This window comes from Sapajus apella, unplaced genomic scaffold, assembly GCF_009761245.1.
Source record: "Sapajus apella isolate SASKATOON/1434 unplaced genomic scaffold, GSC_monkey_1.0 scaffold40, whole genome shotgun sequence".
Classification (NCBI taxonomy): Eukaryota; Metazoa; Chordata; class Mammalia; order Primates; family Cebidae; genus Sapajus; species Sapajus apella.
The window spans coordinates 13,843,149-13,867,912 of NW_022436980.1; the positions used below are offsets into that span (position 1 = coordinate 13,843,149).

The 24,764-nt window shown below is 37.3% G+C and overlaps 1 long non-coding RNA gene across 1 annotated transcript; it reads left to right on the top strand.

Annotated features, from left to right (window-relative positions):
• Positions 1 to 6,667: 6,667 nt before the first annotated feature.
• On the top strand, positions 6,668 to 12,393 carry LOC116565522. The gene is made up of 3 exons (XR_004275481.1): positions 6,668 to 6,789; positions 10,067 to 10,239; positions 12,360 to 12,393. It is a non-coding gene; the product is annotated as an uncharacterized LOC116565522 (long non-coding RNA).
• The last annotated feature ends 12,371 nt before the right edge of the window (positions 12,394 to 24,764 follow it).

Genomic DNA, 24,764 nt, shown 5'->3' on the forward strand with positions numbered 1-24,764 from the left:
TATTTTTGGCTGTCTAGAAGACTTCTAGTTCGGAGTAATTCTACTTGCATATCTTGTATTTATTGGTTGTGTTTTGTTGTCATATCCAAAAGTTCATTGCCAAGGTCAATACTGAAAAGTTTCCCTCTGTATTTTCTTTTACTAATTTCACAGTTTCAGGTCTTACATTTAAGTCTTTAATTCATTTTGAGTTAATTTTTGTATATAGGTTGAAGTAAGTGTCCAATTTTATTATTTTGGATGTGTATATCTAGTTTTTCCAACATCACTTACTGAAGAAAATGTTCTTTCCCCATTGTGTGTTCTTGGCATTTTGTTGAATATCAGTTAACTATAATTATATGGATTTATTTCTGAGCTCTCTCTATATTTTTTCCATTGGTCTATATATCTGTTTTCGTGCCAGTGCCATGCTGTTTTAATTAGTATTCCTTTGTAGTAGCTTTAAGGTTGCTTTGGCGTATATCGTGACTCATGCCTGTAATCTCAGCACTTTGGGAGGCTGAAGCAGTTAGATCATGAGGTCAGGAGTTCAAGACCAGCCTGGCCAATATGGTGAAACCCTGTCTCTATTAAAAATACAAAAATTAGCTGGGCATGGTGGCACGCACCTGTAGGCCCAGCTACTGGTTGCCTGAGGCCAAAGAATTGCTTTTACCCAGAGACAGAGGTTGCAGTGAGCCAAGATTGCACCACTGCATTCAGCCTGGGCAACAGAGCAAGACTCCATCTCAAAAAAAAAAAAAGAAAGAAAAAGAAATTGCTTTGGCTATTTGAGGTCTTTTGTGGTTCCACATGAATTTAGCGTTGCTATTCTCAATGCTGTAAAACATTTCATTGCAATTTAATAGGGATTTCATTGAATATGTAAATATCTTTGGATAGTATGGACATTTTAACAATATTCATTTTTTCAACTCATGAACATGACGTGTTTATTTTGCATCTTCGATTTCTTTCATCAACCTTTTATAGTTTTTTGTATGCAGATTTTTATCTCTTTGGTTAAAATGCTTATTATTTTATTTTTATGCCATTTTTAATAAGATTGTTTTCTTGATTTTCTTTTAGATTCATTTTTGTAACTGTATAGAAACACTACTGATTTTTATATGGTGATTTTGTATCCTACAATTTTGCTGAATTCATTATTTAGTTCTAGAAGCTTTTCTTGTGAGTCTCGAGGATTTTTTATATAAAAACATGTTATCTGTAGATAGAGATTGTTTTATTTTTTTCATTTTGATATGGATGCCTTTTATTTCTTCTTCTTGTCTAACTGTTCTGCTTTGGACTTCCAGTACTATTTTGAGTAGAATTGCCAACAGTGATCATCCTTGCTTTTTTCTAGATCTTAGAAGAAAAGCTTTCAGTTTTCTACCACTGAGTATGATGTTATCTATGGGCTTTTCATATATGGCCTTAATTGTGGAAATTTGAGGAAATTTTGGAAATTTGGAAATTTAGGAAATTTGAGGAAATATTGAGGAAAATTCCTTTTATACCTAATTTCTTTGAGTTTTTTTTTTTTTTTATCCTGAAAGGATGTTAAATTTTGTCAAATGCTTTTTCTGCGTGTGTTCCTGTGATTTTTGTCTTGCATTCTGTTAATGTGTTTTATCACATTGATTGATTTATATCTGTTGAATCATTCTTGCATCTGAGTGAAAAATCCCATTTGGTAAAGGTGTATAATCCTAAATTTGGTTTGCTAATAATTTGCAAATTTACTTTGTTCCCATGTTCATCAGAGATATTGGCCTGTAGTTTTCTTGTGATGCCTTTGCCTGGCTTTGGTATCAGGGTGAACCTGGCTTCATAAAAGCCATTTAGAAGTGCTCTCTCTTATTTTTTGAGAGTTTACGAAGGATTGATTTTGATTCTTCATGAATCTTCTGGTGGAATTCACCTTTGAAGCCATCTGGCTATAGGTTTTCTTTGTTAGCAGGGTTTTGGTTACTGGTTTAATCCTGTTTGTTATTGGTCTGCTTAAGCTTTCTATGTGACCCAGTCATGAAAGATTATGTTTCTGGAAAGAGATCTGTTTATTCTAGTTGTTAAATTTGTTGGTGTATCATTGTTCATAGTAGTCCCTTACTATATTTTTTATTTATTTTATTTATTTGTTTGTTTGTTTTTGAGACGGAGTCTTGCTCTCTTGCCCAGGCTGGAGTGCAGTGGGTCTATCTCAGCTCACTACAATCTCTGCCTCCTGGGTTCAAGCAATTTTCCTGCCTCAGCTTCCCAAGTAGCTGGGACTACAGGCACATGCCACCGCGCCCGGTTAATTTTTTGTATTTTTAGGAGAGATAGGTTTCACTGTGTTAGCCAGGTTGGACTTGATCTCCTGACCTCATGATCCACCTGCCTCGGCCTCCCAAAGTACTGGGACTACAGGCGTGAGCCACCACACCACAGCCAATCTTTTTTATATTTATGGCAATGGTTGTAGTATCTCCTCTTCTAGTTCTAATTTTTACTTAATTTACTCTCTTTTTTTTTAATTGGTCTAACTAAGGGTTTATCAATTTGGTTTGTGTTTTCAAAAAGCAGCTTTTAATTTTATTGACCTTTTCTACTGTTTTTCTATCCTTGATTTCATTTTACTCTTATATTTTCTTCCATTTGCTAACTTTGAGCTTAGCTTGGTCTTCTTTTACTAGGTCCTCTAGTTATACTGTTAGGTTGTTCATTTGAGATCTTTTTTTTTTTTTATTGTAGATGTTTATAAACTTCCTTTTTAGAATTGCTCTCTTGCTTTCTATGTTTTAGCACATTGTTTTTGTTTTTATTGAGATGTTTTCTAACTTCCCTTTGGATCTCTTCCTTGACTCAATGACCATTCAAGAGTTTATTGTTAAATTTCCATGTATTTGTGAATTTTTCCATTTTGCCTTTGTTATTGACTTTTAGTTTTCTAACATTGTGGTTTGGGAAAGATCCTTGAAATGATTTCTGTCTTCTCACATTTTTTTTTGTGACCTAGCAAGTGACTTGTCTTCAAGAAGAGAAACCAGCGCTAGGGCAACGCTTACCACATACATGTACCTGGTTTCCTGGGTGGGGCGCGCAGTGCCTGTTGGTGGGGACGTTGATGCAAAAGGGAAATGTAAAGTTTTAAAATCTGTAATAAACAGGAGTTTCCCAGGAAATGGTACAAAGTGGCTAAACCTTGATATATTTTAATTCTGCTATCCGATTGGATTGATAAATGCCTGGTTATGGAATCCTATGTTAGACATCATTTCCCCTCAAATTGTTTTCTGGATTTCTGACACATTTTAAAATTTGGATATCATTTTTTTATTGTATTTCTTTGTATGGGGCTTCTTTCCTTCCCTCTGGGTATATCACCTTTATTGCCAGCTTTCTGAGAAAGAAAGTATGATGGTATGTCTTGATGTGAGCTCTTATCTGTCATGTGGGAGTTATCAGTGGGTTTTTTCAAACCTGGACTCTCATGCTTCTTTAATTCTGGAGAACTGATTGGAAGCATGAATAGAAGTTGTCTTGTAACTGCTTTCTCTACCTAGAAAATTCCTATTCACATTTTAAATTGAGTTTAAAGATTACATTCATCAAAAATATTTCTGACTACCTTTCTCATCTTCAAAAGAAAACTTAGTAAAACACCATCAACAACCACCACCCAGGGCTATTGTTCTACCATGTGTACATATCTATTGATTCTTTTTACAGCAATGATTTTTACTGTTTATTTTTCTGCCTAGGCAGTGAGGAATTTGGTCAGGACTATATTTCAAAGAGAAATGTCTCCAAAAAAGTTATTTCTGATACATGTATATTTACCTTACTGAAATGAATTCATTGTTTTTGAGAAGAATGAAATGACTGCTGTAAGATAGTAAGTACTACAAAAAAACAAAACACAACAAAAAAAACCCGCAGAGTACTCTATTTCTTAGCAAAGTGGATCAGCAATACTAGTGCTGTGGGCAGCTGAGCTGGGTTGTTTGTAGAACCCCCGCTGGGCTCCTGCAGCTGGATTTTAAAGGGAAGAGGTTTACTGGATTCTATTTGTATTACTATAAGTGTACTAGAGACAGAAATCTGATTTCCTGAGGAGAAAGTCTCTCTGGTGACCCTAGCAGGAAGCCAGGCTTTTCCATCAAAATGAGTAGGAACCTAAAGGATAAAAATAGTTCTTTCCACTCTGAGTGAAGGCAAAGCAAAGTGAAATTTAAAGAGACTACAGACAGGTCACCTGGGGAGATGAGCAGGAAGATGAGCAAGCATGCCAATTCCTTGTGTCAGGAGGAATTCGTTCTTGAAATAAAGTATACATGTCAATAGCCCATTAATTGTGTTGGAACTCTATTTTGTGTAACGTGCTTAATATGTAGCTGTTATTCTCTTAAGCAACACATGTAATATTAATTCTAAATCAATCTTCCTGTTTAGATTCATACTGTTTATTTACCAAACATAGAAAGGCATCGTGCCTAATTCTAGATGATGTCTGTCTACAAACTAATCACTAAACTAGTGTCCAGACTGGGACTGACAAAACGTGAGTCAGCATATTTGTTCTCTTTTGCTCTCCTGACCCCCAGCTTTATTGAGGTATAATTGACAAATATGTTAAAGATATTTAGCATGTTGTTTTCATATGCCTATATAAAATAATTATCATTATCAGGTTAATTAACATCACCTCACATAGCATTTATTTCTTTTGGAGAGAACATTTATGCTCTACTCTCTTAGCTAATTTTGAGTGTACACTATTAACTGCAGTCACCATGCTGGACATTAGATATCCAGAACTTATTCAACCAGCATAACTGAAACTTCATTCCCTTTGACCAACATCTTCCTATCTCCCCCACCTCCCAGTTCCTGGAAACTACCATCCTACTCTCTGCTTCCATGAGTTCCACTTTTTAAATCACGCATATAAGTGAGATCATGCATTATTGTCTTTCTGTGCTTGGCTTATTTCACGTGGCATAATGTCCTCCAGGTTCATCTATGTTGTCATGAAAAAAAGGATTTCTTTCTTTTTTAGGACTGAATAATGTTCCATTAGGTTGAATGCATTAAGAATATGCTACCCAAAAATATGCTTTTCTGGGTTATTGATTATTTTGAATTAAAGGAATTTAAAAAACAGCAGTTGCAAAAATATTACTCTGATCTTCATTGTTTTTTAAAAGTAGGAGATACAATTTTCATATGAAGGATGTCTTCCTCTAACTAAAGGAATAACATTCTAATCATTAAGAAAGGGAAGTTGAAGCTATTTGTGTGAAAAATGCCTTTGGAAATTTTTGGGTTTTTTTTGTTTTTTCAAAAAAATTTTATTGATTATTTATTTTTCCTTCCAACTTTTTATTTTAGGTTCAGGGGTACATGTGCAGATTTGTTACATGGGTAAATTGTATGTCTCAGTGATTTGGTGTACATATTATTTCATCATTCAGGTAATGAGCAGCATAGTACCCTACAGGTAGTTTATAGATCCCCTCCCTTCTCCCACTCTCTACCCTCAATAGACCCCGGTGTTTGTTGTTCCCTTTTTAGTGTCCATGTCTACTCAGTGTTTACCTCCTACTTGTGAGAACATGTGGTATTTGGTTTTCTGTTCCTACATTAATTTTCTTTGGATAATGGCCTCCAGCTCTATCCATGTGGCTGCAAAGGACAAGATTTCATTCTGTTTTTATGGTTGCATAGTATTCCATAGTTTATATGTGGTACATTTTCTTTATCCAGTCTCCTGTGTTGGGCATCTAGGTGGAGTCTGTCTTTGCTAGTGCTGTGATGAACATACATGTGCATGTGTCTTTATGGTAGAATGATTTATATTCCTTTGGGTATATACCCAGTAATGGGATTACTGGGTCAACAAAGTCAATAGTAACAAGCAATGGGGAAAGAACTCCCTATTCAATACCACACTTAAGCTCTAAAATGTTATAATGCCACAGGGAGAGGAAAAAGAAGAGGAAGGAAGGAGAGAAAAAAGAAAGAAGGAAGAAAGGAAAAAAGAATGGGAGAGAGAGAACAAAAACATCACCAATAAGTGAAGCTAGGATGACAGGCTAGCCCTAGGCAGAAGAATGAAACTGGACCCTTTTCTTTTGCTGTATACAAAAACTCACTCAAGAGGGATTAAAGACGTAAATGTAAAACCGAAAACTGTAGATTTCTAGAAGAAAACCTAGAAAGTGTCATTCTGGATATAGGCCCTGGTAAAGATTTCATGATGATAACTCCAAAAGCAATTGAAACAAAAACAAAAATTGGCAAGTAGAACATAACTAAACCAAAGAGCTTCTGCACAGCAAGGCAATCAACAGAGTAAACAGACAACCTACAGAATGGGAGAATATATTTGCAAGTTATGTATCTGATAAAGGTTTAATATTCAGCATTTATAAGGAACTTAAACAACTCTCCAAGCAGAAAACAAAAGGCCCCATCAAAAAAATAGACAAAGGACATGAACAGCCACTTCTCAAAAGACATACATGCAGCCAACAGGCATATGAAAAAATATTCAACATCACTTTAAGTTCTCATCTGAGAACTGCAAACCAAAGCCACAATGAGATACCATCTCAATGGCAGTCAGAATGGCTATAATAAAAAGTCAAAAAGTAACAGATACTGGTGAGATTGTGAAGAAAAGGGAATGCTTATACACTGCCGTTGGGAATGTAAATTAGTTCAGCCACCATGGAAAGCAATTTGGAGATTTCTCAAAAAACTTATAACTTCCACTGGAATTTTAATCCGGATTGCATTGAATTTGGTTTCTTTTAGGTAGGATGAACACTTTAACAGTAGTAATCCATGAACACACGATATTTTTCCATATATTTGCATCCATTCAAATTTTTGAACACTTTGAAGTTTACATAAATCTGTTTCTTTTCATCCCTCTTTTTTTCTTTTTGTCTGTTTCTTTCATTGTTCTTCCTTCCTTCCTTCTTTCCTTCCTCTTCTTCCTTTTCTTAGTGGCCATAAGAACACATTCTAGCTTTATTCTGGTGATTTATCTTTAGCAAATTAAAAAAAAAAATGAGAACAATGATTGAACTTTCATTGGAAATAGGATTAAAGCAGAGAAAAACCGTTCCTCTTTGATTTCTTTCTTTTTTTTTCCTGTTCTCCACTGCTTCTTAATTAATTGGTTTGCCTTTCTAGTCATAAGGGAGTTGTTTATTATAAAATTAAATTGATATTGTCATTTCTAGAGGTGGTTACAAGCGGCCAGATGTTTTTAAAATTGAAAGCTAACTTCCAATTGAATTTTTAGAAAAACCATAAAAAAAAAAAACCAGAATCTGCCTTCCAAGGTTGTCTTGGGAGAGGATGCATAGGGAGTTGTGTGGGGGCCATGAAGTTCTACTGTGAAAATGGTAATCATTTAAAGGCACCACAGTGTGTCTGTGTGTTTCCTTGTGTTCCCAGAGCCTGCCTAATTCCTTCTTTTCTTTTCTTTTCTTTTTTTTCCTTTTTTGAGGCAGAGTCTCACTCTGGCTCCCAGGGCTAGAGTGCAGTGGCGCGATCTTGTCTCACTGCAAATTCTGACTCCCGGGTTCAAGCAATTCTTCTGCTTCAGCCTCCCAAGTAGCTGGGACTACAGGCACCCCCCACCATGCCTGGCTAATTTTTGTATTTTTAGTAGAGATACAGTGTTACCATGTCGGCCAGGCTGATCTCGAACTCCTGACCTTGTGATCCGCCCTGCCTCGGCCTCCCAAAGTGCTAGGATTACAGGCATGAGCCAACGCACCTGGCCTTTATTTTCTTATACACACTGTAGTTGGTTTGTTGTTCTTCTTCCCTGCAGGGAATAGAGTGAGAATTACAGAAAAGGTGTTAAACAGCTGTTTGAGTAAAACTGCCTTAGCCTAATTGGCTGAATATTAATTGGCTGAATCTGACTAGTCTCACAACATGCAGAAGACAAGGTGTTAGTAGGCAAGGAAAAGTCTGGAGGAATGTGGGAATGTTTTGCATCTCTAGTTGATAAACTTAATGAATCACAAACTGTTAATGGTCACTGCTGTGTTCTGTACACGGCAGCTCCAGGGGTGACTACGGAAGGTTTTCTTATGAGAGGCCAAGTGCAGCAGAAAAATTTTAAGTCCTCTTGCTATTGTTCCCAGGTTTCTGGGTTGAGGTATTGATAAATTAGTTGACAAACCTAATATTCTTAGAGACAAAACCCACAAAATAGTCATAGATTTTAATAATACTGTAGCGACTGTATCGTTTCCCTAGCTTTGCCTCTGTTTTCATATCTGAGAAGACAAAGACTCTAAAATACAGAAAACTCACCTCAGGTCCAAGTTGAACCCACATCTTATAACACCAAGCATTAAATTTTCTCATTGAACCCTAGAAATCGTAACTGTTAAAAACGCAAGACCGTGTTTGTTCTCTTACAGAAGGGTGAAGCTTCTATTACGATATTTCAGCACTCATCCTCAGAGTGGGGAAAAAAGTTAACCTGATGTCTGATGTGCAATTTCCTAAAAATTCTAGTTTCCAAGGGCTCCTGAAATAATTCAGGATCTATAATTTCTGAAATATTTCAGGGAGGATGTGGAGTAGTATCCAGGACACAGATTCTAAAGCCAGACTGGTTGAGTTTATGGCCTAAAAGTAGCAGCTGGATTTCTCTCTCTCTCAATGCTCTTATTTGTAAAATGGGGAAAATGGTATGACTGCTACTTGATGGACATTATTGGGTACACACTTTATAGCTGAAAGGTAGTATTAGCAGTACTTAGAAGTATGAGCTTTAGAACGTTACTACTAGGATGAAATCTAGGCTTCTCTACTTGTTAGCTGTCTAGCCTTGGGAAAGTCACTCAGCCTCTCAGTGCCTCAGTTCTCTGATATGTAATGTGACAATCTTAGTATCTACATGAGCCGTTGGATGGAAAGAGGGAGAACTTAATACATAGAAAACTCTTCCTGTACATAGATACTCAATGAATATTAGCTGTTACTGTTAGCATTTATACTTAAAATTCCCAGATAATTTATCATCCACATTGAAACACTTTTGGGATTTGAAAGAGAGCACTATTAAGAATTATGCAGGAACATGCTATTTAAGAAATAACTTACATAACGCTTAGGAACTCTTATTTCAGGCTTTAAAAGCCAAGGAGCAAATAGCTTTAGGAAACTGATAACAATGTCACTTAAATTTGAAATACTAAAAAGAGATTCGTGTTCTCAACTATGTGAAATCGATTTCTTCTACTTTCTCCAATATAATCCTAGGAATCTTGCTTATAAACAAAGCACTTCTGAGCCAAGAATACTTCCTCTAATGTAGTAGAGCTTCACATCATATTGTGCTGCAGGTTCCATCGTTTTAAAGGACAGAGACATAATTGATAAATAATGGTATAAAAGTATTATGATCTACCACCTTAGAAAAGAAAATGTTGTTTATGGAGTTCAGAGCTTGGAGATTCAAGTATTGATTGCAGTTTTATTTTGAAAAGAATGCTACAATTTATGTGGTTTTTTTCATGTTTATATTTTAAAAAGCTAATTAATAAAAAAAAAAGAATTATGCAGTAACAATAGAAAGTACAATAACATTCCTGTTGCAAACAGAAATGCAAGGTCACTCATTTAACACTGAGCCTATTTCTCAGTAGGTTGGTAGATCTTGCTTGCCTTTCTTTAGGTCTTTGAGCCTAAGAATGAGCTACTTTGTGAGGTGGATTCTGAGAATTTTCAAGGTTTCTCACCTTCTAGCACCTTAATACTTCCTGCCTTATGATCTTCTCTTCCAAGTGGCTTCAAAACTTGGCCATGTGCTCCCAGGCACAGTCAGGAAGGTCAGGCCCTCCACTCTGTTTCACATTCCCTTTACGTGAAGCAAAACCAATGAAGTTAGAACAAAAACTCAGTGCCAAATTCTAAATCAGCTTAGTTTTGCACACTTTTTTTCTCCTTCAAAAACAACTTGCAAGAAAAAGGGAGTAAAGCTCCATCATACAGCATGCATTCGTGGTGCCTTTTTCTATGTGCAAGGCCCAAGACAGACTGCTCCTGGCTTCCTCAGGTGGGTCCCCGGAGGAGGAGTGGGAGAATGCAAAGAGAAGACAGCATGTGGGCACAGGCTCCAGGAGAAGCTTTCTTTGAGCTTCACCAGACTCTGTGATCACTTTAAAGATAAAGAGGCCAGGCAGGGCCTGGCGGCTCACGCCTGTCATCCCAGCACTTTGGGAGGCTGAGGTGGGCGGATGAGGAGGTCGGGAGATTAAGACCATCCTGGCCAACATGGTGAAACCCCGTCTCTACTAAAATATGAAAAATTAGCCAAGCGTGGTGGTGCACTCCTGTAGTCCCAGCTCCTTGGGAAGCTGAGGCAGGGCAGTCGATTGACCCCAGGAGGCAGAGGTTGCAGTGAGCCGAGATCACACCATTACACTTCAGCCTGGGTCACAGCAAGACTCTGTCTCAAAACAAAACAAAAAACAAAACACAAAGAGGTCAATGGGAGATGTAGGTCTTCTATGGCAGGAAAAAACTGGCAGAATTAATTTGATAGTGGATGTGGAGGTTCACTTTACCCTCTTCTGTATTTTGGCAGTATCAAAAATTATATCAAATTAACCTTGTGGTAATAAGGGAAGACTATTCCCCAAACCGTTAAAAAAAATACATACAAGCGCAGTAAAGTGGGGGAAAACAGGTTAGCACATGTAACAGATAACACCTTTGTGAGATGATAATGAAAATGATGGAAACGAATTTTGATTTTAGTTATTACATATTCTTGAACAAACTGGAAAGTTATACCCAATTCTGCTAAGTGCTAGCGGAGCAGTACCTCTCCAGAGGTGTGCCCAAATCTTTCCATAGCAGGGTGTGATCTTAGCAGCCTAAGTTAAGCACTGAGTTTTCTAACTGGGCCCAGAATCCACAAGGTTCTCACTTGTGGGTCTTTGCTGTACTCAGGTCTTCCCACTGGGTGTCCTGTAGCCCACCTGCCCTTAATTTCACTTTTCTTTTGCTTCTAGCTTAGAAGATGAAAGTTGGGCCGGGCGCAGTGGCTCAAGCCTGTAATCCCAGCACTTTGGGAGGCGGGTGGATCACGAGGTCAGGAGATCGAGACCATCCTGGTCAACATGGTGAAACCCCGTCTCTACTAAAAATACAAAACATTAGCTGGGCATGGTGGCGCGTGCCTGTAATCCCAGCTACTCAGGAGGCTGAGGCAGGAGAATTGCCTGAACCCAGGAGGCGGAGGTTGCAGTGAGCCGAGATCGCGCCATTGCCCTCCAGCCTGGGTAACAAGAACGAAACTCCGTCCCAAAAAAAAAAAAAAAAAAAAAAAAGAAAGAAGAAGATGAAAGTTCCCATTTACTTATGAGCCTTGTTCAAGGTTTGCCTTCCCTGTGAAATCTTATTTATCAAAAGATGAAATTAGACATGTCCCAATTAACCTTTGACTTCACTGCTGTGGTAACATTTTTCATGATTGATTTGAATGCTGGCTTACACGTTTATCTTCTGTATTAGGATTTGAAATTCTTTGGAAAAGGGGCTGAGTCATCAGTGTTGAATGAATCAGAGTCCTAGTATGGATCCCTCAGAACTTGCCCCCAAGGGAAAAGAGCCTCTTTGTGAGCCTCAGGTCATAAAGTTATGGGTAGGAGTTGCCTACAACTTGGCTTGCATGCCTTAGATTAGTACTTATATGCAGTTACATACAATTTCTTGGTTTATTGGTTGGCATATACTTTGGTCCTCTTAAATAATATTTGTAATAGTATCGACTGAAGACCATTTGCATTAGAATTGTTTGGGTAGGTTTTTACAATTGTAAATTTCTCTACCTAATCCCAGAACAGAGGAATCAGAATAGCCAGTGATGAGTCCTGGGATTCTGCATTTTAACACGACCCTTGTGCAATTCTTAAGCTAAATAATATTTGAGAACCAATGCTCTAGTGAATTGTAGCGTGGTAACGTCCTTATATTTAAATACATTGAATGACATGAATATAGTAATACTGGCTAAGTTTTATTAATTATATTTTAGGTACTTCGTAATAGTGGTAAGATATATTACTACACTGTAATTTCACGGGTATATTATGAGAATTATGAGTTAATGTTCATGACTGAAATACACTACACAGCTGTAAAGTATACTTATCCCTTTATTTCCATGTGCTCACAAAATGATTTGACAGAATTGGAAACTGAATCCAGGAAACTCATTTTTCTTCCACCAGTGCTTATTAGAGTGACCTGCAGGAGTAAAGAGGAAATTTGTTATTTAATACCCAGCCCTCAGCCAGGCGTGGTGGCTCACGCCTGTAATCCCAGCACTTTGGAAAGCCAAGGCAGGCAGATCATCTGAGGTCAGGAGTTCGAGACCACCTTGACCAACATGGTGAAACCCCATCTCTACTAAAAATACAAAAAATTAGTCCGGCATGGTGGGGCATGCTTGTAATCTTAGTTACTCGGGAAGCTGAGGCAGGAGAATCGCTTGAACCCGGGAGGCAGAGGTTGCAGTGAACCAAGATCGCATCACTGCACTCCAGCCTGGGTGACAGAGAAAGACTCCATCTCAAAATGACAATAATAATAATATATAAATAATAATACCCAGCTCCAGTATTATTCCATTTTTGACTTGGATTCCGTTTATGGGTCTTCCCCACACAAATCGCATCTAATCTTGGCTTATCATCCTTCTGCATTTCCCAGGGAGAAAAAAATGTAGTTTCATGGCTTTGATGAGATGCAGGACACACTACGCCAAAATAGTTTAAACTGAAGGAATTTGAGAAAACTCTAGAAGCAGAAAGGTCTCTCTGACCTTCCCCTACCCTACTGCCCTGAAGCAAATTATGGTACGTTGGAAGGATTTTCTGACATTCCACGGAAGCAGGCCATGAGACCCTGAGGTGAGAGGGCGTAAAGATGCTCCTGGAGAAAGGGAGCATCCTTATGTCAGAAGACAAAGCATCACAGAGAAGAATTTGAACAAACAGACCTTGCTAAGTTTCTCACTATTTAATGCCATTAACCCATATCCTTTTTGATGTATCCTATTTTTCCATGACGAGTTAAACCTACTATACAAAACACCTAGGTTCAATGGTTTCTTCAGGTCTTCATTTCCTTACAAAGGCTCCCAGACTATGTAAAACTTATACTGAATAAATTTGTATGTTCTTCCCTTGTTAGTCTGTCTTGTTATAGGAGTTCCTGCTAGGAACACAGGATGGTTGAGAAAAATATATTTTTCCTTCCTACAATTTCAGGAAGTCATGGTTTGTGATTAGTGACACACACAGTTATCATTTGCACTTGCAGAGTACAGTTGATATGTTCCTTAATGCAGATGAACCCACCAGACAACTGAGGACATAAGAAACTGACAGCTTTCATCTATTTATGTGCTCCTTTTTAAAATTATATTTTCTTAATTTTGTCTTTCTTTTGATTTTCTTCAGTGGTGTTTCCCTGAATCTATTTGCCTAAATAAGAAATTATTTCATTTTAATTGTTTAAAAATTCAACAAAATGATATCAGTTTCATAAAACTTCTTATTTACTTAATGCTGATGAACTGCATTTTATCTAGATCATTATGGGTAGCTATAGTTTATTTATTTTCACTGCTGTATAATATTGTATTATTTGGATATACCAAAACTTTGACTCTATTCTCCTTTGAGCAGACGTTTTTAATTTTTACAGTTTTACTCTATTATCTACCTTATTTCCAAGAATATATATCTCCTGGTTCACATTGGCAGGGGTTTCTCATGCATACCTAGGGCAGAAGTGTTGGGTCATAGGGTATGCATATTTTCAAATTTTCTCAACAATTCCACACCACTTTCTGTCAGCAACATGGAAGAGATCTTGTTTGTTTTGCCTATTTATCTTAGTAAATCTCAAGTTTAATCAGGATCTCTAATCTCTCCTAAAGCGATACAGGAGGATAAAAAATTTTAACTCTAGTAGCATTTCTTGATATTGCGTGTCATTATTGACTACATTTTCGAGGTAATGTTCTTAGATATTTCTTCTACATCACTGACTCATAGTAGCAGGACAGGGTACTATGCAGGAGTATAGGTTCAAACCCTGGGTCTACTATTTACCAGCTGTAACTTCTTAAACAAGTTATTTAGTCAATTTTAGCCTGGCTTCCCCATCTATAAGTGAGGATATTAGTAGTAACTATATATATTCTATGTATATAAACTCTCTCTATATTATATACATATGCTAGTTTAATACCAATAAATGTATGCAAGACTATATGTATAAAATATATTATGTGTAAACTATATAAAGTTTATATATATTAGGCTTTATATACAGTTGTGTGTGCGTGTATGTAATGCAAAGCCTAATTGTTCAGATTCCTCTGTGTAATGCTTTGCCCTCAGCAATAAGAATGTCCCTTTCCTTTAGGTATAGAGAGGGCCCCTCTCACTTGAGGCTCTTATAACTTGCTTCAATGGAGGGTCAGAAAATTCTTCCTAGATTTCATGACTTGCTTCAGAGACGAAGGGTAGAGGAAGGTCAAAGAGGACATTATGCTTCTGCAGTTTTCTCAAATTAAAATATTTTGGGGTAGCGTGTCCTGCATCTCATCAAAACCATCAAACTACATTTTTCTCTCTCTCTCTTTCTATCTCCAAAGCACCAGAAAGAATTTCTAGCACATAGCATTATGTCAATTGTCACTTTTTAATATTTCGTTTGTCCCTGCTCTTTATCCTTAGATTAGTGTTTATCATCACTGCTTTAGACAATACTTGATGAGATTTACTTGTGCGTGCTGATTTCTCTGCTTACCATTGCTTCTTGCATCCTCCTCCTTCATTAGCGTAAATTTCTCACCTTCTCTCTGAATGATCTTCTAATCATTTCTTTAATAAGCATTTGCAGTGGTAATTTTTAAAAACTAAAAATATGTTTCTTTTGCTTTACTTCTGAATGGTGATTTAGCTAAGCATCGAATTTTAGGTTGAATGTTTTAATTCAGCACTTGAGATTCCTTGTTTCCTCTACCACTGTTAATGAGCAGCATTCTAACAGTCTGTTTTTGTTTGCTTGAAGATGCCCTGTCTTTATTCCTTGGGTGCCTTTAGGATGTTTTCTTAGTTTTAATGTTATCTCAAAATCTTATGCCTTATATATGTTCTTTAATAATGACTTAGTCTTTTTATTAATTGTGGATAATTTTCAATCATTTGATTTTTTTCAGGAACTAGTTTGTCACCTATTTCCTGTAATGTAACATATAATTCCACAGTTTTTGTAACTGCAGAAACTGGAATCGAGAAGTTGAATGCTTTTTCTAACACTGACATTAAAAAAATAAGTATCTACAATGAATCAATGGATGAATATCTTAGTAACAATGATAATAATAATTATTATTATATTATCACTGCTAAAATGGACTTCTTTTTCTGAGTACAGAAGCCCAAGATTGATCTTTATTTAATTAAATGCCACGCCAGACAGAAAAGGTATTTGTCAAATGAGGTTGTCTTGGAAAAACATATCTATCAAATGTTATAAGATATTGCACTACGTCTGGGACCAGCTTGCTGGAGTTATAATTAATTCCAGAATGGGGAGAGCATTTTGGGAGGCTCCAGGAGGGAGATCCAGTAGCTTTTTCTAAGTTTGTATGTGTCCGAAAGCTCTGGCTAGAGTCTTATGGATGCTCATAAATGACAGGGTGAAGTTAAGAATCTGAAGAGGAAAATCTTATCCGGGAGATCGTGGTGGGCTCTAAGTGCAGTCATATGTATTCTTATCACTGAGAGGCATAGGGAGTTCTGTGAGAGAAGAAGAGGAGACAATATAACCAAGGAGTGATGTGCACAAGTGAAGGGATGCCTGGATCCACCAGAAGCTACGAGAAGCAAGAAACACACCCTTCCTTGGAGTCTTTAAAGGGAGCAGGACTCTGGAGACCTTTTGATTTAGTGCTTCTGGCTTTCAGAACTGTGATAGAACAAATTCCTGTTATTTTAGATCACCAGGTTTCAGGTGATTTGTTATAGTAGCTTATAGAAAACTAATATATACCCATCAGAGACACTCTATGTTAAATACTTGGAAGTCAAGATTTATTTCTTCTGGAATTTTCTGGTGTTTCACCATTGCTCTTGATGTTACTGCTGCAACCTGGCACTGCTGAGCCTAGCAAATGAGATGGAAAATGGAATGGGGAGAAATGACACCAGGAGGCTAGATGGTAGGCCTGTGGGATTGGTCATGAGACAGAAGAGGAGGCTGGGCTGGCATGAGCAAAGGCACCTGTAACCCACATTGGCACAAGGGCAAAGAGGGCTATTCCATTGAGTAGCCAGAAGCTTGGTATTTAAAAGATAAACTGAGTTGGGAACCAGGGCAGGCAGGTGGGTGTCATAGATAAGAGGAATGGGGTCAGACATGGTGGCTCACACCTGTAATCCAAGCATTTTGGGAGGCCGAGGTCTGTGGATCACTTGAGGTCAGGAATTTGAGACCAACCCAGTCAGCATGATGAAACCCCATCTCTACTAAAATACAAAAAATTTAGCTGAGCATGGTGGCACATGCCTGTAGTCCCAGCAACTCGGGGAGACTGAGGTACGAGAATTGCTTGAACCTGGGCGGCAGAAGTTGCAGTGAGCAGAAATTATGCCACTGCATTCCAGCCTGGGAGACAGAGTAAGACTCCATCTCAATAAAAAATAAAATAAATCAATCAATAATAAAAATTAAAAAGAGGAATGGGGCCCAAGTCAGTGCAGACACATTTTGTTCTGTAGTTTACACAGGTGTTGTCCATTTTAATTGACACAGATTTGGATTTGGAAGCTCTTGTAACCTTCCTTGAAGGCACTTTCCAGGCTCTCACAGTTAGATATAACAGAGGAGAAAAAAAATGTTCGTTTCTTCATTAGCTGAGGAGGTAACTACATGGGTAATTGATATTGTGTGATTATGTCTTATATGATTTTATAAATAATATATATCTTATGATTATACAGTGTATTTTTAAAACATCTTCTGCTAGTCAAGGAATTACAATTGAAATGGACGATAATGGTTCTTTCTTTTAGAAAAATAGCCTACGCTCTTAACTAGATTGGTATGTATGTAGCATCTGTTCGTGGGGCGTTTGCCAGCAAATCTAAATGAGTAATATTGAATAATAATATCCTACACCCTCTGCTACTGAAGATCCCAGATGTGGATTGACACTTCTCCAATTTCTGATATTGGAAGATCTCCCTGGCCCACTTCTATAGTTATTAGGACAGGATCCCAGATTGGCTTCAAGTGAGAATCCCACGGAGCCAATTTACAAACCATGCGCATAATTTAGCTACCTAGTCAAGCTGATTTTCATGGGTAAGCTGCATGGTTTTTCTAGAAACATATTATGGTATCTTGATCATGATACATGCAGCACATCCTGGGGTGAATGCCCATGAATAACTATGGCTTTAGTCATCATACTTTCAATGTGAAAGAAAACTATCATGTAACATATCTTCTAGCAGATGTTCAATACATAATCATTCATTTTGATAGACATTGACAAGTCTGTCAGAGGGGGTAGAATATTTTCAGGGTGGAACGGATATAAACAACTAAGCATATTTCAGGATTTTTGGCATAACCTGTTGAACACTGGCATTTTTCTCCAAGGTGTGACCGAGAAGGCTTAGTCTGAACCTATGTGAGTTCTGCCTGCCTTGCACGGCAAACCTTTCAAACAGATGCGTAGACTTTGGTGAGACACATCAAGGTGTTCCTAGAGGCATGTTCTTCTCCTATTCATCACAGGGGAAGCTTAAATTCCCTCCAGCATCTCCACTCACGGTCATTCATCTGTGCTTGGAAATCTCCAGAGGTATCGCACCACTCTTATTTCCACTGCTGAAAAGTTTGCTCTCCCTTTCATGGATATAAGTCCTTTGATTTAGTATCTCATACTTCCCATGGGTCAGGGTTCAGACACATACTAACTGGGCCTTCAGCTCAGGGTCTCACAAGGCTACCCATGTGTTGGCCAGGCTATACTCCTTCCGGAGCTTGGGATTCTCTTCCACACTCACACGGTTGCCAGCTTCTAGATCCCTGCAGTTGCTGGCCTTGAGGACCCTGCTTCCTTGCTGACTGCCCATGGGAACCACTCTCAGCCCTTGGAGGTATCCCATTTCTCTTTGCCACATGCCGTCTCACACATGGCAGCTCACTTCTTCCAGACATTACTTTTCAGGTGTTTACGTCTCCATATTTTCATTTGTATTTTGTAATTCTGTCTAGATAGATATTGAATTGTCGTATTTTGTTCTCCCTGTCTCCTAGCTCTTGTTATTCTTTTCCTATCTCTTTACATCTCTAGGCTGCATATTAGGCATTTTTTTCATACCTGTCTTGCAGGTAACTATGTCTTCAGCTGGGTTTAATGCTTAATTTTTGACCTATTGATTGAGTTTTTATCGTAAACAACTCTATTTTCTATCTCTAAATACTTTATTTTATTTTTTTTCTGTTCCCAACCTTTCCTGGCTCCCTGTTTGTTAAATGATAAAGGACAAACCCTTAAGCATAGCAGGAAAGCCCAGTCAGCCCCCTGACAAAGACTCTAGTTAGGCTCCTCTGAGCCCTCTTTCTGAGTAGACTTCACTCTGGGTATCTGTCCTAGGGTCACTTAGTTCAGTTTTCTTTTTCTTTTTCTTTTTTTTTTTTTTTTTGAGATAGAGTCTCGCAGTGTCACCCAGGTTGGTGTGCAGTGGTGTGATCTCGGCTCACTGCAACCTCTGCTTCCCAGTTTCAAGAGATTCTCCTGCCTCGGCCTCCCAAGTAGCTGGGACTACAGGCGCCCGCCACCAAGACCAGCTAATTTTTGTATTTTTAGTAGGGATGGGATATCACCATATTGGCCAGGCTGATCTCGAACTCCTGACATTGTGATCCGCCCACCTTGGCCCCTCAAAGTGCTGGGATTACAGGTGTTAGCCACCCTTCCTGCCCTTAGTTCAGTTTTAGTAAGGTTCCTTCTTGGTCAGTTTATCAAGACTCTCCCACCCTTGATATCTGATCGAATTCCTAATTTCTTACCCTCAATATCTGATCACCTTGTCTTATCTTCTGCAAGAATCCCCATGAGCTAGTTTAGCCAGAATCCCCTTTACCCTTGGTGTTTTCCCTTTGTAACTTTTTCATCCACATACCTGCATGAGGATCTTTGGCTGTAAATCTCCATTTGTTCTTGTTGTATTCGGGATGCAGCTCAGTTCTATTACTTTTCCCCTATTGCAATAATTCCTGAATAAAATCTATCGTTGCTGCTTTAACTTCTGTTCAGCTCTGGTTTCCTTTGCTATCCATTCCCAGTTTGTTTCCTTTGCACTTCTAGATTGTTTAGGACATCATATCTTAACTCCTCATTATTCTTTACTTGTGTCATTCTTTTGAATGTCACATGCCTTTATACTTGCTATTCTCTTTGATGGAGATACTTTCCTCATCTACTTATTGAATTTCTGTTCTTCCTTTAAGACCTAGCTAAAAACCCTTTCTTTGTCAACTTTTCTCTGACTCCTCTTCCATTCTGTATTTCCATAACACCATATAAAACACTTTTTACATTGTATTTATTAGTCATTTTTTCTATTTCTTCCACTAAATTGTGAATACCACAACAATACCATCCATGTCTTATTCATCTTTGTATTTCTACCTTTTCCATTTAGTATCTAGCTCACAGTAGGTATCCCAGAGATTTTTTTTTTGTTAGATGAAAAAATAAGTCCATTTAAATTTTTCTACACCACTAAGCACAGAGCATAATCGAGTAGTTAATTATATTCTGTATTCTGTGTATCCTGACATATTATACAGAGTTAAATCTCTGGGAGAAAAGTATTTATAAATGAAATTGAAAATTGAACCGTAACTTCTTATTTTCCAAGTTGCTAGATCTTACTTTTGATAAATTGTCAATCATTCTTATCAACTTTTTATCTGATCCATAACAAAATAGGAAATAATCTTTGAGTCAATATTTAATGCATTGTAAGGTTTACCATATTTAAAATCACCCTGGTATAAATCCTTTTATAAATTTGAGAGGGTTATAATATAAATAATTACTCCAAATTACAGCTTCAGAATTTCTTAGACTGTGGATATGTTAATAGCAAAATGAACATATTCACTCATTTCTTGTCAAAACTAACTGGAAACACTTTCTTGCAATGATTGATACATGAAGACATTGAAACCCTAGTCAGTAGTTGAGACATTTCTAATTTTATATCACAGATTTTTCACTTATTGAAAATAGTTTTTTGTTGTTCACTGCTTTTCTTCTTGGGGGCAACTTATATCAAATTACATGACTTGGAGTTCATTCCGGTTGAGAAATTATGCACTTATGGTCAGAATATCTTCTCTTGTCTTTCCAGCCTTTGTTTTCTTTTTCTTTCTCTTTTATTTTACATTCTCTTTCAGGTTCAATGCTAAATATGATGTCATTAAAGGGAAATTTTCTAAACAAATTTTAGAGAACTGAAACAATTTTGTTGAAAGATTAGCTGCTGCTGGCACTTACAATGTGAGGCGTCCCTGCATCTTATATAGTCATTTGAATACATTACATTTTTTAATATCTAACAAGAAATGATTTAGAAAATTTTACATTATTAAAATCAAGATTAATTAACAGACAATACTTAAAATGACTTCAAAATATGCATGCAATTGTCAGCTCTTGGAAACAACAGCAAAAGTTGAATCATTACAATGAATTCTCAGGGTAGCTCTTTTATGTAAACTGCCCTCCCAAAGGCATGAAAAATGAGAAGCATTGCTTCTTAGCTAAAATTTAGTAAAATGGTCACAGAAATGTCTTTCTGTGAAAACGAAGTTCTTAGGCATTTGGGCAAAGAGAATTCAAGGAAATGAATTCATCACTACTGCCGCTTCTTGTCAAACTTTCATTGAAATGAATATGTCTCTTATCAAAATAAACATGACATGAATTCCAGAGCTCACTGTTCCTATCTTTGCTGTTGGAGGTGCTGTTGGTTTTTCTTGCAGCTATAAATGCTGCTGAAAGAATGCAGGCTAGAATCTCATGATTTTTATGCCCAGCAATCACAGAACCAGCATACGTTTCGCTATCATCCTGTTTATGCAGGGATTTTTATTTTACAAAGCTATTAATACAGAAAAGTCTATAGAATTTATGATGTTTGATTAAGTCGGGCAGGAAAAGTCTATCTTTTGGAGCACTGCACTCTCCAGTTTCCATATCTTTGTTTCTTTAGAGAATGTGAGAAATTATATAGAAGGGGTGCTTTTTTAGGGAAGCTGATGGTAGTACTAGATTATATTTAGAGGTATTTACATAAGCACGAAGCTACTGTTGAAAGCCCAGGTGACTTATCACTCAGTAAAAAGATGAAGTAACAGCTTTTAACTCTGAAGACACTGCTGCAAGATATGAAACAAAACAACTTATCCTTTTGAGGGAGAGTGTTCATATTTACCAGAAAGATCAACACCCACAATACTAAGCTATTTGACTCAAGTAGGATTCAAAGTTCCAAGTCTTTGTTGAAGGTGCTTGTTCAGTGTAAAACCATGCCCATAGCTGTTTTTTTTTTTAATTTTTTATTTTATTTAAATAGGTTTTTGTGGAACAGGTGGTGTTTGGTTAGATGAGTAAGTCATTTAGTGGTGATTTCTGAGATTCTGGTGCACCTATCTCTTGAGCAGTGTACACTGTACCCAAAGTGTAGTTTTCATCCCTGCCACCCCCACCCTTTCCTGTGTGTCCCCCAATTCCAATGCATTATTCTTACTTGTAAGAGGCCAATAACCTGAATGATTTGATAAAAATCTTTTTGTGCACTCAGAAACAGAGACTAAAACTTGTTTCCAATGTATTACGTTGCGATGTTTTAAATAATGCCTCAGAAATATTTTATTTGGTGGCCATATGGAACCTGACAGTGATTTGCTTTTAAGGAGACTTCCTTAAAAACTGTTTGTTTGGGCCAGGAGTGGTGGCTCCTGCCTGTAATCTCAGCACTTTGGGACGCCAAGGTAGGCGGATCACCTGAGGTCAGGAGTTCAAGACCAGCCTGGCCAACATGGCAAAAGCCGGTCTCTAATAAAATACAAAAAATAGCTGGGCATGATGGCAGGTGCCTGTAATCCCAGCTACTCGAGAGGCTGAGATGGGAGAATTGCTTGAACCCGAGAGACAGTGGTTGCAGTGAGCTGAGATCCCGCCACTGCACTCCGGCCTGGGCGGCTGAGTGAGAGTGCGTCTCAAAACAGACAAACAACTATTTGCATGCAGAGTAATTTAAGGGGGTCAGATTAAAGATAGTTCCACAATTATGTTAATTCCATCCATTGTTTCATGCCACAATTCAACCCTAATTTCTGTTTTAGTTTTCTTTTTTTTTCAGTTAGAGCCAATTAGGCATGAGACACTATTACGGAAGCAAAATGGAAAGAAAATGATTCCACCTTTGAGGAGGTGCAATCTAACTGGGAAGAGAAGTCACAAATAATTGGCTTTCCTGCTTGGTGTATAAAATATGATAAAGGTGGCACATGGTTTGTAGGAGTGCTGATGGGTGTTATAATGACCATTAATTCACTAAACCCATTTGGTTTTCAATATTTGCAAAATCATTAGGCAAACTGCAGATAGGTGAATAATACTGATATGACTACAGTATTTTGAACTATATGTTGTGTGGTTCTTAATTTACTCTTTGCTCCTTTTAAAATATTTATCAACACTGCTAGGCCAAACATCCATGCTGTGTCTCTGTTTTTGTTTTTTTTTTTTTAAGATTGATTTTGGTGTAAGTAATGAGATGGCAAAATTTCTAAGAAGCATATATGGGATATTTTACCAGAGTACATTAGAGTTGAGAATAATGTTGGTAGAAACCATCTGTGAATTAAGTACATTCATTGGTAAGTGTTCTTTTTCTTTTTTTTAATTAATAGATTTAAAACTAGCATTCATAAAGTTAGTTATTTGAGCATTTTTGTGACTATTTGCTACTTTAGGGAGGCCCTGTAAAAAGGATAAAAAATAAGATAGAACAAAAGTACATATGTATACATTCTACAAATGACTTTGCTTACAAAACTTATTGATAACTAATGCCAATGACTCATAGGTTTGAAATGGGATAATTACTCTATTTTCAACACATTCCTTCTAATTACATGGTAAGGCATAGTCAGTGTAACCCTGAGGACAACAGCACCATGCTGTTTTGGTTACCGTAGCCTTGTAGTATAGTTTGAAGTAAGGTAGTGTGATGCTTCCAGCTTTTTTTTTTTTGGCTCAGGATTGTCTTGACTATATGGGTTGTTTTCTGGTTCCATATGAAATTTAAGAAAGTATTTTCCAATTCTGTAAAGGAAGTCCATGGTAGCTTGATGGGAATAGCATTGAATCTATAAATTAGTTTGGGTATTACAGCTGCTTTCATGATATTGATTCTTCCTATCCATGACCACAGAATTTTTTTCCACTTGTTTGTGTCCTCCAATTTCCTTGAGCAGTAGTTTGTAGTTCTCCTTGAAGAGGTCCTTCACATCCCTTGTAAGCTGTATTCCTAGGTGTTTTACTCTCTTTGTAGCAATTGTGAATGGGAGTTCACTCATGATTTGGCTACTTGTCTATTGTTAGTGTATAAAAACGCTTGCGATTTTTGCACATTGATTTTGTATCCTGAGACTTTGCTGAAGCTGCTTATTAGCTTAAGGGGTTTTTGTGCTGAGAAGTTGGGGTTTTCTAAATACACAATCATGTGATCTGCAAACAGAGACAATTTGACTTCCTTTCTTCCTATTTCAATATTCTTTATTTCTTTCTCTTGCCTGATTGCCCTGGCCAGAACTTCCAATACTATGGTGAATAGGAGTAGTGAGAGAGGGCATCCATGTCTTATGCTGGTTTTTAAAGGGAATGCTTCCAACTTTTGCCCATTCAGTATGATATTGGCTATGGGTCTGTCATAAATAACTCTTATTATTTTGAGAAATGTTTCTAGCATAAAGCGATGTTGAATTTTGTGAAAGGTCTCTTCTGCGTCTGTTGATATAATCATGTGGTTTTTGTCATTAGTTCTGTTTATGTGATGTTTATTGATTTGCATATGTTGAATCAGCCTTGCATCCCAGGGATGAAGCTGACTTGATTGTGGTAGATAAGTTTTTTGATGTGCTGCTGGATTCGGTTTGCCAGTATTTGATTGAGGATTTTTGCATTGATGTTCATCAGGGATATTGGCCTGAAATTTTCTTTTTTTGTTGTGTCTCTGCCAGGTTTTGTCATCAAGATGATGCTGGCCTCATAAAATGAGTTAGGGAGGACTCCCTCTTTTTGTATTGTTTAGAATAGTTTCAGAAGGATTGGTAACAGGTCCTCCTTGTACCTCTGGTAGAATTTGGCTGTGAATCTGTCTGGTCCTGAGTGTTTTTTGTTTGGTAGGCTATTAATTACTGCATCAATTTCAGAACTTGTTATTGATCTATTCAGGGATTCGACTTCTTCCTGTTTTAGTCTTAAGAGGGTGTCTGTGTCCGGGAATTTATCCATTTCTTCTAGATTCTTTAGTTTATTTTCATAGTGGTGTTCATAGTATTCTCTGATGAGTTTGTATTTCTGTGGGATCAGTGGCGATATCTCTTTTATCATTTTTTACTGTGTCTATTTG